The 15596-nt window shown below is 44.4% G+C and overlaps 1 protein-coding gene across 1 annotated transcript in view; it reads right to left on the bottom strand.

Annotated features, from left to right (window-relative positions):
- The window catches only part of si:dkey-43k4.5 (potassium voltage-gated channel subfamily S member 1), a 37282-nt gene extending 35933 nt beyond the window's left edge, over positions 1–1349 (bottom strand). The window contains exon 1 of the mRNA XM_063074062.1: positions 1269–1349. The gene's annotated coding sequence lies outside the window, so the exon portion shown is untranslated. The remainder of the gene's footprint in view (positions 1–1268) is intronic.
- Positions 1350–15596: the final 14247 nt, after the last annotated feature.

Raw genomic sequence — 15596 nt, 5'->3', positions numbered from 1 at the left:
CCATTTCTTCCTCCCGGGTCTCTCCCTTGCCCTCGTCTTTCCCCCGCCCCCCCTCCATCCCACCCACCACCAACTTCTCTCTCTTTCTCCCCCTCAGCCCGCATCTGTAAGAGGATCAGGGGTAAACGTTCCTTCACCTATAATCTTCTCTTTACCAACTGATAGCTTATCGGCACTGGGCAATTTGTGAAAGAATCAGACCATTCAGTTAGAACACTGCTAATGTCACCAGGCAATTGAGATATCAGTTTACAGCTTCGCTTGTTTTCCGGCTGGTGCTTATTACCACCGAGCGCCTGGATAACCTCAAGTTTACCGGTTATAGACGAAATCTTTCCTCGTTTGTCCCCCATGCCTTTCCTGTAGTGGGAGAGTCTAGAATCAGACGGCAAGACCTCAGAATACAAGGACGTATCTTTAAAGAAGAGATGAGGAGGAATTTCTTTAGGCTGGCGAATCTGTGGAATTCATTACCAGAGATGTCTGTAGAGGGCAAGTCAATGGGCATATTTAAAGTGGAGTTTGATAGCTTCTTGCTTAGTAAGGGCGTCAGAAGTTACGGGGAGAGGCGGGAGAATGCAGCTGAGAGGGATATTAATTCAGTCATGGTGGAATGGAGGTGCAGACTCGATGGGCGGAATGGCCTGATTTCGCCTCTATGTCAGATAGTCTTATGATGAATCTGTTGTTCCTCTGCTCGCCCTCAGCCGCCTTTTATCATTCCCTCCTCTGAAATCTTCTCGTCCTCCCTCCTCTGTGTACTTAAAATCGAGCAGCCACTCACCAGAAAAACAAATCACCAGTCGGGGGTTGACACCCGCCACTGCTTCAATAGCTGCTAGGGGTTTTAAGCGGGAAAGGAGGGGTGTGGAGAGCAAAGTTAATGTGCTTCTGGAAATTGTTTTAAAATAGATGGAGGTATCAGATAGGGAGATGTTTTGAACACAAGAGATTTTGCAGATGCTGGAAATCCAGAGTAACACACGCATTCAGCAACACAAAAGATGCTGAAGGAACTCAGCAGGTCAGGCAACATCTTTGGAGATGAATAAAAGAGCGGGCGTTTCTGGCCGAGACCCTTCATTGCGTTTCTTTGTAAGAGGTGTCGTGACAGGTTTATTTAGACAAAGTCAATGGGCAGTTCATTGCTGCAGTGCCGAAGACAGAGAGCGACCTTAATATATTAAATGGGTTAATTAATATTTCAAAAACATTACAGAACCTACTCGAGGAAAGCCCGCCGAATTGTATAATTTAACTTAGTTTACCTTCTAAGCGTAATTTGCACGCACTCCTTCGACCCTGGTCTGGTCCAGACTCCTTGCTTTCTCTCTCGAGCGGTTAATCCGGGTTTATCCTACTCCAACTCCGCGAACTCCGGGCTGCATTCTACCAACGTCCATTCAAGTTCCCTGAAGCTCCAGACTGGATCAGACGGCCTTTGATCTCTCCACGACTTTCACTCTCTGCCACCCGGAGCAGCGGGTGCACAAAGTTCAGACCAGGTTCCTGGTTTGAGCCGCCGGCTCTCTGGCTTTGCTCTGTGCCCGCTGAAATGTTGCTGGCATCGACTACAATGGTCCAGCTAACCTCTTCCCGGGCGCTGCCGGGTTTGGGATCACACGCCAGACTGGGTCGCGCGAATCTTCACTCCCCGGGGTCCGACAGCCGTGAATTTCCCACAAGTCATCGCAATCCACAAGGACCCGCGGACAAAACTGAGGTCTAAACAGCAACCACATTTAAAATTAAAATATTTCAAAATGCATCCGTGGTCACGACTTACAATTGAAAGATTGTATCATATCATTTGTAAATTTGTAAAATAGAATTGACATAAACCCACATAAATTAAATTTAAATAAAAACTGATTTCAAATTAATAATGAAATATATAAATAACAAATCTATCCAAATTCACAATACAAACCCACTTAAATACAATTCAACTAGAATCTATATCAAACTATGCAAATGTACACGCATGATAATTCTACTCAAATTCATGTACACAAATAAATATTTTATACCTTTGTTTTTCCTAAAGCAAATTATTGGCTCAGACTAGCGAGATATTCTAGTTGAAACGGATGCGGATTAGTTACGGTAGATTTCTGACTGGAATTGCACGTTGGGAATCACTGAGATCGGGATCCGGGGTTGCGGACTCCTCCTTGTAGTTACCTTGAACCGATGCCCCGCAGGACGAGCAGAATTAGCAGCGACTTCCCGCCACCCGGCCCGTGGGACATCAAAGGCCGTTTACATTTGGGTCAGGTCTCCTGAACTGTCTGCGACCTCGAGGAAGATTGGAGGGAAGAAGGCGGAGGGGAGATGTCTTTAATCGGGGCGTGCTGTTATCGCATCTCGTACTCCGGCCTGAGCGGATCAGACAGGAACATACAGAATATTCCCATCTCATCCCAGCATTGGGAAGGAACACCGGAGGGACTTGGGATCCGACCGGGATTCCTTTTGTTGTCTGTAGTGACTTGTCTGGGAACTTTAAGCGGCCGTGCGCGGGCAGGGCGTTGGGATGGGAGAGTGAGGGGTTTTCACAATGAGAGAGCAGTCTGCGGCCGAGGACCAGAGAGAAGGCTTGGCACATCAGCGAACGACCGAGGCGTTCAAATACGGATGAATACGGAGCAATCCGTGCCTTCGAAAATAAAATAAATCGGGAAAGATTGCAGGAGAGGGAAAAGGGTGGGGTGGGGGTATGCTGATCTCCAAAGAAGAAATAAATGGGCCGAACCGTCCCTTGCGCTATGGCTATTGCCGGCCCTCGGAATTTGAGATATTTCTCCCGAAACTAGTGTTGGGGTGAAGAAGGCTGTGAATTGATCCAAGGGTGAGACCGGTCTTTGTGCGGGTCGTGTGCGCGAGTGTCGGACTACAGACATCGGTGATCTTGAAAAAGAAAGTCACGGGTTAACCTCGCTCGATTTATATTTCTAGAGCTCGTTCAATTTTAAATTGTGTTTTCCAGCATATAATTTTACAGAAGGAAGGACAACAACGGCGAGAGAGAGGGGTAGACAGAGCTGGAGAGAAGCGGAGATGGTTGACAGAGAAGGGAGGATAGGGACGATGGGAGACGCAGAAAGAGAAAGGGAGAGATAGAGAAAGGGACAAAAAGAATAGAAAGGGAGCGGTAGACAGAGAGAGGGGGAGGGGGGAGGTTGGCAAAGAGAGAAGGAGAGGGAGAGAATGAAGAGAAATAAAGGTGGGTAGACGGAGAAAGGAGAGACAGAGAAAGGTAGACAAAAGATAGGGAGGAAAGGAAAGGTTGAACAGAGAAAGAAAGCGGGGAGAAATAGGGAGGGAAAGACAGGGGGCAGAGAAAAAGGGAGAGGATGGAGGGGAGGGAGTGAGAGAGAGGGGGTAAAGAGGAGGGAGAGAGAGAGTGGGATAGAAAGGTTGGCAGCAAAAGAGTTCGATACGTGAGAATGAGACTGTAGGAAAAGAGGGTAGGCAGAAAGAGGGACGGATGCAGGGACAAAGGTAGGGGTAGAGAGAGACAGACAGACAGACAGAGACATGCAAACGGAGTAAGAGGAAACGACACAAAATGTATCTGAGTGCGGGAGGTGGGTGGAAGGTGTGAGACAGTTGACAGGAGACAAAGAGACAGCTGGTCGAGAGGCAAAACCTGAGAAGAGAGAAAGGGGAGCGGGAAGAGAGAAAGAATGTGTATTTCCATGGGAAGGATCAAGGATTCCCACTATAGGAATTATCAGAAATATTGTTTACATCTCGCTAACCGGAAAGCGGAGTTAATCTCCCGTATTTTTTTTCTCTAAGGCCGAGTGAAACCCTCCTCCCACCACCCCCTCCCTTGCGGGTCTGGGGAGTCTCTGCCGACGTCACGAGAAATGTGGCGCTGGGGATCCCCGGCGGGGAATCCCCTCCCTCACCACATAAGGATACCACCTTTCTGTGCTTTCCCCTTTTTTTTCCAAAGCATTGTTAACTCCCCAAAATCCGGAGCTTTCACTACTCGAATCTCAGCATGTAAATTAACCGTATAAAGTACTGAATGCGAAGATTAACAGGGGATAAAATGAAGGTTCGCGATGCAGAGATCACGCCTGCACGGAGGTACTAATTGCTGTGGCGGATGTGGATCTGAAGCACGGGATTTCTCTCAGTTTCAAAGGTTGGGTGTTTAATTATTCCTACTTGTGTTTCTCGATTGCTAATGCCGATACGGATGGGAACGAACTGCAGGAGAAGCTTGGTGTTTTATTTTTGGTGACGACAGCATCAGACCATGAGATATAGGAGCAGAATTAGGCCATTCGGCCCGTCAAGCCTGCTCCGCCATTCCATCACAGCTGATGTATTGTCCCTCTCTTTCCACAGAACTAGGAGAGGACTGTTTCGGCAGTCTGTTTCATAAACGCAAGAGATTCTGCAGATGCTGAAATATGCCCAGGTGCTACAGGAACTCAGCAAGCCAGGCAGCATCAATGGAGGGGAATAAAGAGTGATCAGGACTGGAAAGGAAGGGGCAGAAGCCTACCGTGTGTGTGTGCCTATCCAAACTAATCCCACCTACCCACACATGGTCCATATCCCTCCATTCCCTGCCTGTCTATCAGATAATCCCATCCACCTGCACATGGTCCATATCCCGCCATTCCCTGCCTGTCTATCAGATAATCCCATCCACCTGCACATGGTCCATATCCCGCCATTCCCGGCCTGTCTATCAGATAATCCCATCTACCTGCACATGGTCCATATCCCTCCATTCCCTGCTTGTCTATCCAAACTAATCCCACCTACCCACACATGGTCCATATCCCTCCATTCCCTGCCTGTCTATCAGATAATCCCACTACCCACACATGGTCCATATCCCTGCATTCCCGGCCTGTCTATCCAAACTAATCCCATCTACCCGCACATGCTCTATATCCCTCCATTCCCTGCCTGTCTATCATATCTGCATTAATTGGTATTGTATCTGAAAAGTGTCTGAGTGCTGATAATGACTGGGGTCACCCATCTTGTAAAGGCACTGCTCAAAAGAAGGCAGTGGCAAGCCACTTCTGTAGAATTTACCAAGAACAATCATGGTGATGACCATGATCGCCCATGTCATACGACACGGCACATAACGAACGATCTGCTTCATCATTTCCCCGACAGTGTGTTCCGGACACCCACCATTCTCTGTGTAAAACAAAATGCCTGGTATAATCTCCTTTAATTTTTACCCCTCTCACCTTAAAATTATGTCCTCTAGTATTTGACATTTCCACCAAAAATAAAAAGGACTCTGACTGTTTACCCTATCTCTGCCTCCTATAATTTTGAATAATTCTGTCAGGTTGCCCCTCAGCCTCTGTGACTCCAGAATAAAAAGTATGTCTGAGCTCTCCTTTTCGGTATAACAAAAGCACATACAAATACCTGATAGCACGTACCAGGAGACACAAAGACAGCTTCTATCTCTTTGTTATAAGACTATTGAACTATCCCCTATTACGATAAGATGGATTCTTGACCTCACAATCTACTTTGATGTGCTCTTGCAGTTTATTGTCCACTGGCACTGCACTTTCTCTGTAACTGTTGCATCCTGTTATAGCCTTTCCCTGGTCCCACCTCAGTGCAGTGACGTGATGAAACAGTCTATATGGATGGCATGCAAAATAAAAGTTTTTCACTGTACTTTGGTACATGTGACAATGATGAACCAATTCACCAATTTATATTGAAAAGACCCCAGTATGATAAGATGGACTCTTGACCCCAGAATCTATGTTGTTATGGCCTTGCATCTCATCGTCTGCCTGAACTGCACTTCCTCTGTAACTAACAACATATTCGATTATTGATGGATTATTATGGATGGCAGGCAAAACAAAGTTTCTTACTGTCGCTCCACACATGTGACAATAATAATCCAATTTACAAATCCACTTTCACCCAGGAAATATGCATTGCGTGAGATGGAAGCACCCACTATCTATGTGAGCACACCATTTCGGTGGCACGACAGTGTTGTAGTTATCGCAATAGTTTACTGCGCCAGCAATCTCCAATCAGGGTTCAGTTCCCATCGTTGCCTGTGAGGAGATTATATGTCCTCTCTGTGACCACGTGGGCTTATTCCTGGTGCTCTTGTTTTCTTCCACATTCCAAACACACACAGTTATTGTTGTTGAGTTGTGGGCATGCTGGCAACACTTGTGGGCTGCCCAGCACAGTCCACACTGATTTGATTTGAAGCAAGCAAAACATTTTACTGTATGTTTGAATGTTTTGATGTACACGTGACCAAGCTAATCTTAAGTTTTCAGTGCCTCACAAACAGCAGAGTGATCATGACCAGGTAACCTAGTGCGAGATAAATGTTGTCCAATCTCTGGCGAGAGTTCCTCTGACTTCATTTGAAATAACATCATGATATTTTTTGAGGGAACAGGAGGAATCTTGGTTTAACATCTCCTCTGAAAGGTGGTGTTGGATTTGACTGTATAATTTTGTTATTTCCTTTGCAGTTTAATAATTTATGTACTTTTATATAACTACCTACATACATCAGCCGGCTGGTGGCATAGTGGCATCAGCGCCGGACTTTGGAGTGAAGGTTCCAGAGTTCAAATCCAGCCAGCTCCCTTGCATGCTTTCCATCCGTGCTGGGTTGAGCGTCGAGCTAGCAACTGGGCCTTGTAAAAATAAGAAAGCCTGCTAAGATAATGCCGTCATGACAGCGTCCCAATGACTCCACTCGGAGTTAAGGGCTTTCTTCTTCTTCTTCTACATACATGTATGTTTCCTAGTGGTCACAGTATGTATATGCAATTGTTCTGTGTGTCCCCTAGTGGTTACAATTCTGATTCTTTTTGGAAGATTCTTGGCATAACATTATTTGAATAGCAGCTATCTGATTAGTTAACTCTTATCTACAAATTTGAATGGAATGTTTCTTATCTATGGTATAAAAAGAGTTGAACTCATTGTCCCACAATCTTTCTTTCTCCTGTTTTTCTTCTTACCTACTAGACTTTTGCTACTCTATATTATATTTCCAACCCTCTTTGTTCTATTAGCGCTTAATAAAATTATCACTGATCAACAAATTTCATGTCTCCTTCTTAACTTCCGAAAAAAACTTGGATTAAAAATGTCAGAATCCAACAGTGCCTCCTCCCATAGCATGGCAATTCTTCAGTGAGACTGGAGTGTGCTCCAGAACACCAGCGAGACACTGCGGAGGTTCCAAAGTCAAAGTGAATGTCAATATAGTACATAAATGTCACCATATACTACCTTAAGATTCATTTCCTTGCCGGCATTCACAGGAAAGCAAAGAAATACAATAGAATAATGAAAAAACACACATGAACCAAGACTGGCAAACAATCAATGTACAAAAGAAGAAAAATTGTGCAAATAAAAAAATAAACAATACAGACAACATGAGTTGTCAAGTTCTTCAAACTGAGGCTTTATGTCATAGAATCAGTTCAGAGTTGTGCTGAGTGAAGTGATCCACACTGGTTCAGGAGCCTGATGGTTGTAGGGTAGTAACTGTTCCTGAACCTGGTGGTGTGGAACCCAAGGCTCCTGTACCTCCTGCCCAATGCTAGAAGCGAGCATGGCCTGGATGCTGGGGGACCTCTTTGATGATTGCTGCTTTCTTGAGACTGCACTCCACATAAATGTGCTCAGTAGTGGGGAGAGCTTTTCCTGCGATGGGCTGGGCTGTATTCAAGTTTTCCCTCCTTTACTAATTTAAATCTACGAAGATGGAGAACAACAAAGATAAATGCACGCTGACGAATTCTAATTGCAGAGGTCTGCTACCTGTTCTCCAGCTTATAATGGCTTTCTACTTAATCTTAGTGATAAATTAGTTGTGTGACAACTTCAGAAACACAAGAGACTGCAGGTACTGGAATCTGGAGCAACACTCAATCTGCTGGAGGAACTTTCAGATTAGCTTTATTTCTCACATGTACAGCACATAAAAAGGTCGAAGCTTGCAGTGACATGTGTCGTTTGCATCAATGACCAATACATCTGAGGATGCTCTTGGCAAGAGTTGCCAAGTTTCCGGTGCCAATATAGCATGCCCACAACTCACTAACTGTAACCCATACGTCTTTGGAATATGGGAGGAAACCGGAGCATCCTGAGGAAATTCACGTGGTCACGGGGAGAATGGACAAATTGAACCCCGATTGCTGATTGCTGGGTGCTGTAAAGCATTATGTTAACCACTGCCTTAGCATGTCTCAGGACATCAGCCAAACAGAGTCCTGAGGCAGGGCCTTGACCTGAAACTTCGAGAATTCCTTTTCCCCCACAGATGCTGCTTGATCCACTGTGTTTCTCTGGCATGTTGCTTGCTGGTATTTATGGGAAAATTGTCGGATATGAAATGTTTGTTAACTGTACCATGGGTATACCAGAACTCACCACACAACCCATAATTTTCCAAAAAAGCATCAGGAATGGGGTGCCGAAAACTCCAGCAAGACCCCTGGAATCCATGATGCTAAAAGGTATGTACCGTGGAGAGCATTCTAACTGGCTGCATCACCGTCTGGCATGGAGGGGCCACTGCACAGCACTGTAACCTCTGCCAGCTCCATCATGGGCACTAGCCTCCCCAGCATCCAGGTCAACTTCAAAATACAGTGTCTCAGGAAGGTAGCATCCATCATTAAGGAGCCCCATCACCCAGGACATGCTCTCTTCTCATTGCTTCCATCAGGGAGGAGGTACAGGAGCCCGAGGACACACACTCACCATTTCAGGAACAGCTTCTTCCCCTCTGCAATCAGATTTCTGAATGGACAATGAATCCATGAACACTATCTCACTAATTTTGCTCTCTTTTAGCCCAATTTATTTAAATTTATATATATATATATTTCTTATTGTAATTGATAGTACACTGTATTTTATGTATTGCATGTACTGCTGCTGCAAAACAACAAACTTCACGACGTGTGTCAGTGATGATAAACCTGATTCCGATTCTGATTCTAAAAATGGAAGTATACTCACTTTCCAAGTATAAATGTCCCAGATTATAGAGCCAGTTAATCAATGGATGTTGGAAATAGTTTCTTTGGGAATGACACAGCTGCATTGTTCAATAAGGATATCATTAAACAGGGCACGTCATAATGCTTTTTATGGGGCCTTCCTGTGCATTCCTCTGCTGGGTTTCGCAGAATACAAATAGTCCTTGCCAAATTACATCCTTGGCGATAAGTCATTTTGAGAGATTCCAATGTAGCAAAATTTAATTTAATTTTATGGTATTTTATTTAGAGATACAACCTATGGACTCACTTTTAAGGATTCATGTTGTCACTTTTATCTGTCTATCTATCTACCCATCTATATATATCTGCCTATCTATGTATCTGTTTATCTGTCTGTCTAGCTACCTATCTATCTATCTATCTATCTATCTATCTACCAACCTGTCTATCAATCTATCGATCCATGCATCTATCTATCTGTCTATCTATTGATCTATCTATCTGTCTATGTACGTATGTATGTATCTATCTATCTATATGTCTCTATCTATGTATTTATGTACGTATCTATCTGTCTATCTTTTTGTCTGTCTATCTGTATATCCATCTATAAATCTATCTATCTCTCTTGTTAGTTATCTGTTTGTTTGTTTATTTATTTGTATTTGTGTAATTTGTTGTCTTTTGCAGTCTTTGTGTGTAGCTTTTCATTGATTCTATTGTATTTCTTTGGTCTATTGTGAATACCTGCAAGAAAATATATCTCAGGGTAGTATATAATGACGTATACATAGTCTGATGATAAATGTACTTTGAACTTTGAAATATTGCTCCTGATATAGAATGTCCTTAATTTTCTCTGCCAAGAATATTTCCTGTAGCTTTTTTACGCATCCCCCAACACCAACAATTCAATTTCTTCTTAAGTTCTTCACTACACCCTCTGTGCTGTTCAAGACTCTCTCTCTCCTGCTCAATCCCAGTGATACGAGACTTGAAGATGCTGGAATCTGGAGCAACACACAACGTGCTGGAGGAACTCAGCAGGTCAAGCAGTATCGGTGGGGAGAGGAAGGAATTGTTGACGTTTTGGATCAAAACCTTGTGGCAGAAACCATCCCAGTTTATCTAGCTCCCTCTGAATCAAGTGACCTGATTTCATCCTGATTGTCTCGACGCAGGGGTTTGACCTGAAATGTTGAAAATTCTTTTCCTCCACTGATTCGGCCTGACCTGTTGAGTTCATCCAGCAGATTGTTGTCCCCTGATGCCGGATGCATATACCTGCCATAATCCTTTTTTCTCCCCCTGATAAAACCTCTAATGTCATAAACACTAAAGATTCTGCAGATGCTGGAAATTCAGAGTAACATGCAGAATGCTGAAGGAACTCAACAGGTCAGGCAGCATCTGTGGAAGGAATAAACAGTCGCCATTTTGGGACAAGGCCCTTCATCAGGAAGGGGCAGAAGAGCTAATAAGAAGGTGGGTGAAGGTAAGGAGTACAATTTGGCAGCTGTTAGGTGAGACTGGCTGAAGGGGAAGGCAGTTGGATGGGGGTGGGGTGGTTGGTGAGAGGCTGGAAGGCTATTGGAGGAAAGGTCTGAAGAAGAAGGAATGTGATAGGAGAGGATAATGGACCATTGGAGAAAGGGTGAGGGAGGGGGAATGAAGTAAGAATCTTGGAGGTGATAGGTGGAAGAGGTAAGGGGCTGAAGAATAAGGAATCTGATAGGAGAGGAGAGTGGACTATAGGAGAAAGGAAAGGAGGAGGGGAACCAATAGGAGGTGATGAGCAGATGAGGAGAAGGGGTAAGAGAGGATCAAGAATAAGGGAATGGGAAAAGAGAGAAGGGAAAGGAGGAGGGGGATCCTTTGCCATCGAAGTTTCATAATCTTGTCATCTTTGCTTCTCAACCTCACGAGAACATACTGGCCCGAATTCTTACTAACTCCCTTTTAGAAGACTCCCACTTGTCAGCTGTTGCTTTACTCACAAGAATCTGCTCTCAGGAGACTTCTGGCAGGTCCTCGCTCCTGCACTGTTGGAGTCAGCCTTCCCATTATTCAAGAGTCATGTCTGGATTCAGATTATTTTATTTATCACAGGCACATCGAAACAAATGGCGAGATGCATCATTTCCATTAGCAAACTAATACAACTGAAGGGTGTGCTGGGGGCAGCCCGAAAGTGTCACCACAACTTCTAGTGTCAACATAGGTTGTCCACCATGTTCAACAGGACAATGCAAGTAGCAACAACAAAACAGCAACAGCAAAACAAGCCCCTTTCCTCCCAGCCATTTTCACACACAGGTAGGCCTCCAGTCCCGGGAATGGCCCCCTCCAGGCCTCCAGCCACCAATTATTGTGCGTGCTGCTTCTTTCCTACAACAGCCAGTTCAAGTCCGCAACTCCTTAAGCTGCAAAGTACTTTATCTTGGCACATCATTTTTAATTTGAACCTTTTAATCAAACCACTGAATGGCAAGAATATTACAGCTCTATAAAGCTCTGGTTATACCACACTTGGCATATCGTGTTCTTTTCTGGTCTCCTCATTATAGGCACAGGAAAGTCTGCAGATGCTGGAAATCCAAAGCCATGCAAAGTGCTGGAGAAACTCAGCAGATCAGGCAGCGTTCATGGAAATGAAAAAACAGGAGATGTTTTGGGCTAAGACCCTTCAGGACTGAGAAGGAAGGGGGAAGATACCAGAATAAAAAAACTGGGGTGGGGGGAGAGGAAGGAGGCTAGCTGGAAGGTGATAGGTGAAACTGGGTGGTTGGGAAGGGTCAAGGGCTGGACAAGAAGGAATCTGATAGGAGAAGAGAGTGGACCACAGGGGAAAGGGAAGGAGGACGGGACCCAGGGGGAAGTAGTAAGCAGGTGAGAAGAGGTAAAAGGACAGAGTGGGGAATAGAGGAAGGTGGGGATGGGAGGGGGGAGGAAATTTGTTAACCAGAAGGAGAAATTGATGCTCATGTCATCAGGTTGGAGACTGCACAGACAGAATATAAGGTGTTGCTCCTCCACCCTGAGGATGGGCTCATCTTGCCACAAGAGGAAGCCATGGACTGACATGTTGGAATGGAATGGGAATTAAAATATTTGGCTACTGGGAAGCCTCACTTGTGGTGGACGATGCAGAGGTGGAAATTTCTGAGAGAGTGCACGGGAAATTTACTGGGACTTTGCCTGGATAAGGATAGATTGGTCGAGCTAGGGCTTTTCTCTTTGAAACAACAGAGGAGGAGACGTGACTTGATAGAGATAAGATTTGGAGAGGCATAGATGAATTGGACAGCCAGCAATTTTTCCCCGGGCAATAACGGTCAATGGCAGAGGACATCCATTTGAGGTGAATGAAGGCAAGTTTAGAGGAACTGCCCGAGGGAAGTTTTTCATACAGAAAGTGGTGGGTGCTGGGGTGATGGTAATGGATGATACTGTCACGGTGTGCACTGGCAATGTTGGAACCCAAGTGCGGAGAGAAGACAGACTCTCATGTAGAGACTCCAAGCAGAGTCTATTCATAATAATTCCAACAGAACAGTAGTGGCTCAGCTGAGTGACACTGCGAAAAGTAACATTCTCAAAACTAGAACCCCACAGTTAGCAATAATCAGGCATCCACTTAAACACACAAGTTACACAAAATCCCTGAGCAGGTTTATAAACTTTAACAGGTTGATACAGAAAACGCCAGGTGACAGCTTTACAAAAAGAGATTCGCTTGAGAAAAACACAAGGAACTCCGAATGATTAATGATGCTTGTTAAACAATAAGTGACCAATTCAGGTACTCTGAAACCCTCAGAGCCCAGTGTTTGTCAGCACCTCACACAGGCCAGAAGAGCTCATTACAGATACAATAGGGACATTTAAAAGACTGCTAGGGAGGTCAACAGATGAAAGAAGAATGGAAGATTCTGGGATGTGGGAAGGATGAAGAGGGTTAGATTAATTGTGGAGTAGGATTACTTAGGTCAGCACACCATTGTGGGTTGAAGAGCCTGTACTTTTCTATGAACACAGTGTTGCTTTTCATAACCTGTTGCTGTAGTTTAAGCTGTGTAATCTTGGTGTCTTCCCGCTACATCGCCACTGCAAGACCAATACATGTTTCGTAAGTTGTGGTGTCCAGACTAATCATCGTCATAGTCTAACCCGGAGTCTGTATAGGTATAGTGTACCTTCACCTCATTTATACGGCATATCTGGGATATATCAAGACCCATTATACAGCTTTGGAATTGTAGCTATTCTTGTTGGGCGAGTACGTAGCAATTCTTACCCTTATTTATAAGGTTAACAAACACCCAGTGCAGGAGTGAGGTGCTTCTTGGGTTTTAGAAAAGATTATCTGTGACGTGGTTAGCATAATGCTATTACAGTATGAGCGCAGCAGGTTCAACTCCTGCTGCTGCCTGTATGTCCTTCCCATGATCGTGAAGGTTTCCTCTTGGCGCTCTGGTTTCCTCCCATATCCCAAAGACGTGCTGGTTAGTAGGTTAATTGATCACATGAGTGTAATTAGGTGCCACATTCTCATTGGACAGAGGGCCTGTTACCATGCTGTATCTCTAAGTATATAGTATACAAGGGCTGTGCAAAAGTCTTAGGCTTATACTATATACTGTATATAGCTAGGGTGCGTAAGACTTTTGCACAGTACTGTATTTGTCAACATGATGCGGAGAGCGAGTTTGTAAATTTGGCGGGAGCAAAGGATATTGGGAATGGCGAGGGTGGAGCACCGCGGGCGGGATGTCGGACTGGTAGTAGTGAAAGAGTGCTGGGCAGGTGGGGTTGGTTGGTGTGAGTGCAGTCACACCCAACCCTGAGACACCAGGCAAGGTCATTTGATTCCAAACAATTGGTTTATTGATCATTATAGAATGTCTCTTGGGTGCTTCCCACTCCCTCCCCTCTCCCTTCCCTTTTTCCCTAACTGTGGTTCCCCTCTCTGTGCCTTCTTCCCCCTCTCAGACCACAGTGGAGACCCATATCAGAATCAGGTTAATCATCACTCGCATGTGGACAACACAAACACCTACGTCAGCATGCTGTTTATCGACTATAGCTCAGCATTTAATACCATCCTTCCCACAATCCTGATTGAGAAGTTGCAGAACCTGGGCCTCTATACCTCCCTCTGCAATTATTTCCTCAGCTTCCCAACTGGAAAACCACAGTCTGTGCGGATTGGTGATAACATATCCTCTACACTGACGATCAACACTGGCGCACCTCAGGGGTGTGTGCTTAGCCCACTGCTCTACTCTCTATGTACACATGACTGTGTGGCTAGGTATAGCTCAAATACCATCTATAAATCTGCTGACGATACAACCATAGTTGGTAGAATATCAGTTGGTGACGAGAGAGCGTACAGGAGTGAGATATGCCAACTAGTGGAGTGGTGTCGCAGCAACAACCTGGCACTCAAAGTCAGTAAGACGAAAGAGCTGATTGTGGACTTCAGGAAGGGTAAGATGAAGGAACATATACCAATCCTCATACAGGGTTCAGAAGTGGAGAGAGTGAGCAGCTTCAAGATCCTGGGTGTCAAGATCTCTGAGGATCTAACCTGGTCCCAACATATCAATGCAGTTATAAAGAAGGATTTGAAGAGATTTGGTATGTCAACAAAACACTCAAAAACTTCTATGGATGTACCATGGAGATCATTCTGACAGGCTGCATCACTGTCTGGCATGGTGGGGGGGGGGGGGTTACTGCACAGGACCGAAAGAAGCTGCAGAGGGTTGTAAATTTAGTCAGCTCCATCTTGGGTACTAGCCTACAAAGTACCCAAGACATCTTCAAGGAGCGGTGTCTCAGAAAGGAAGCGTCCATTATTAAGGACCTCCAGCACCCAGGGCATGCCCTTTTCTCACTGTTACCATCAGGTAGGAGATACAGAAGCCTGAAGGCACACACTCAGCGATTCAGGAACAGCTTCTTCCCCTCTGCCATCAGATTCCTAAATGGAAATTGAAGCTGTGAACACGACATCACTTTTTAAATATATATTATTTCAGCTTTTTGCACAATTTTTGATCTATTCAATGTACATATACTGTAATTGACTTATTTATTTATTTATTTATTATTATATTTCTTCTAGATTATGTATTGCATTGAACTGCTGTTGCTAAGTTAACAAATTTCACGATACATGCCTTTTTTCTTAATATCATTCTTATTGAGTTTTCAAAAAGAATACATGAAAAGATAGAATCTACCCTCCCCCCCCCCCATATATAGTCCTACCTAAAAAGAAAGAAGAGAAAAAAAAAGAAGAGCCACCTGGGTATTGGAAGGTTTCCACATGCTCCATGGGATTCAAAATAAATTTGGTATAATTATTCGTTACTTTCCCCAAGGGACCAAGGTCTTTATCGGAGCACTTAAATATGCCATCCTATCTTTTGTAAATAAGGGCGCCAAATATTCAAAAATGTTACATATTTATCTCTTAAATTATAAGTAATTTTTTCGAGTGGAATAGAACTTGCCATTTCATTATTCCAACGATCCATACTTAAATACGAAACAGATTTCCAAGTAACT

The sequence above is a fragment of the Mobula hypostoma genome, chromosome 2 (genome assembly GCF_963921235.1).
Source record: "Mobula hypostoma chromosome 2, sMobHyp1.1, whole genome shotgun sequence".
Lineage (NCBI taxonomy): Eukaryota > Metazoa > Chordata > Chondrichthyes > Myliobatiformes > Myliobatidae > Mobula > Mobula hypostoma.
This window is presented reverse-complemented; position numbering and strand designations above follow the sequence as displayed.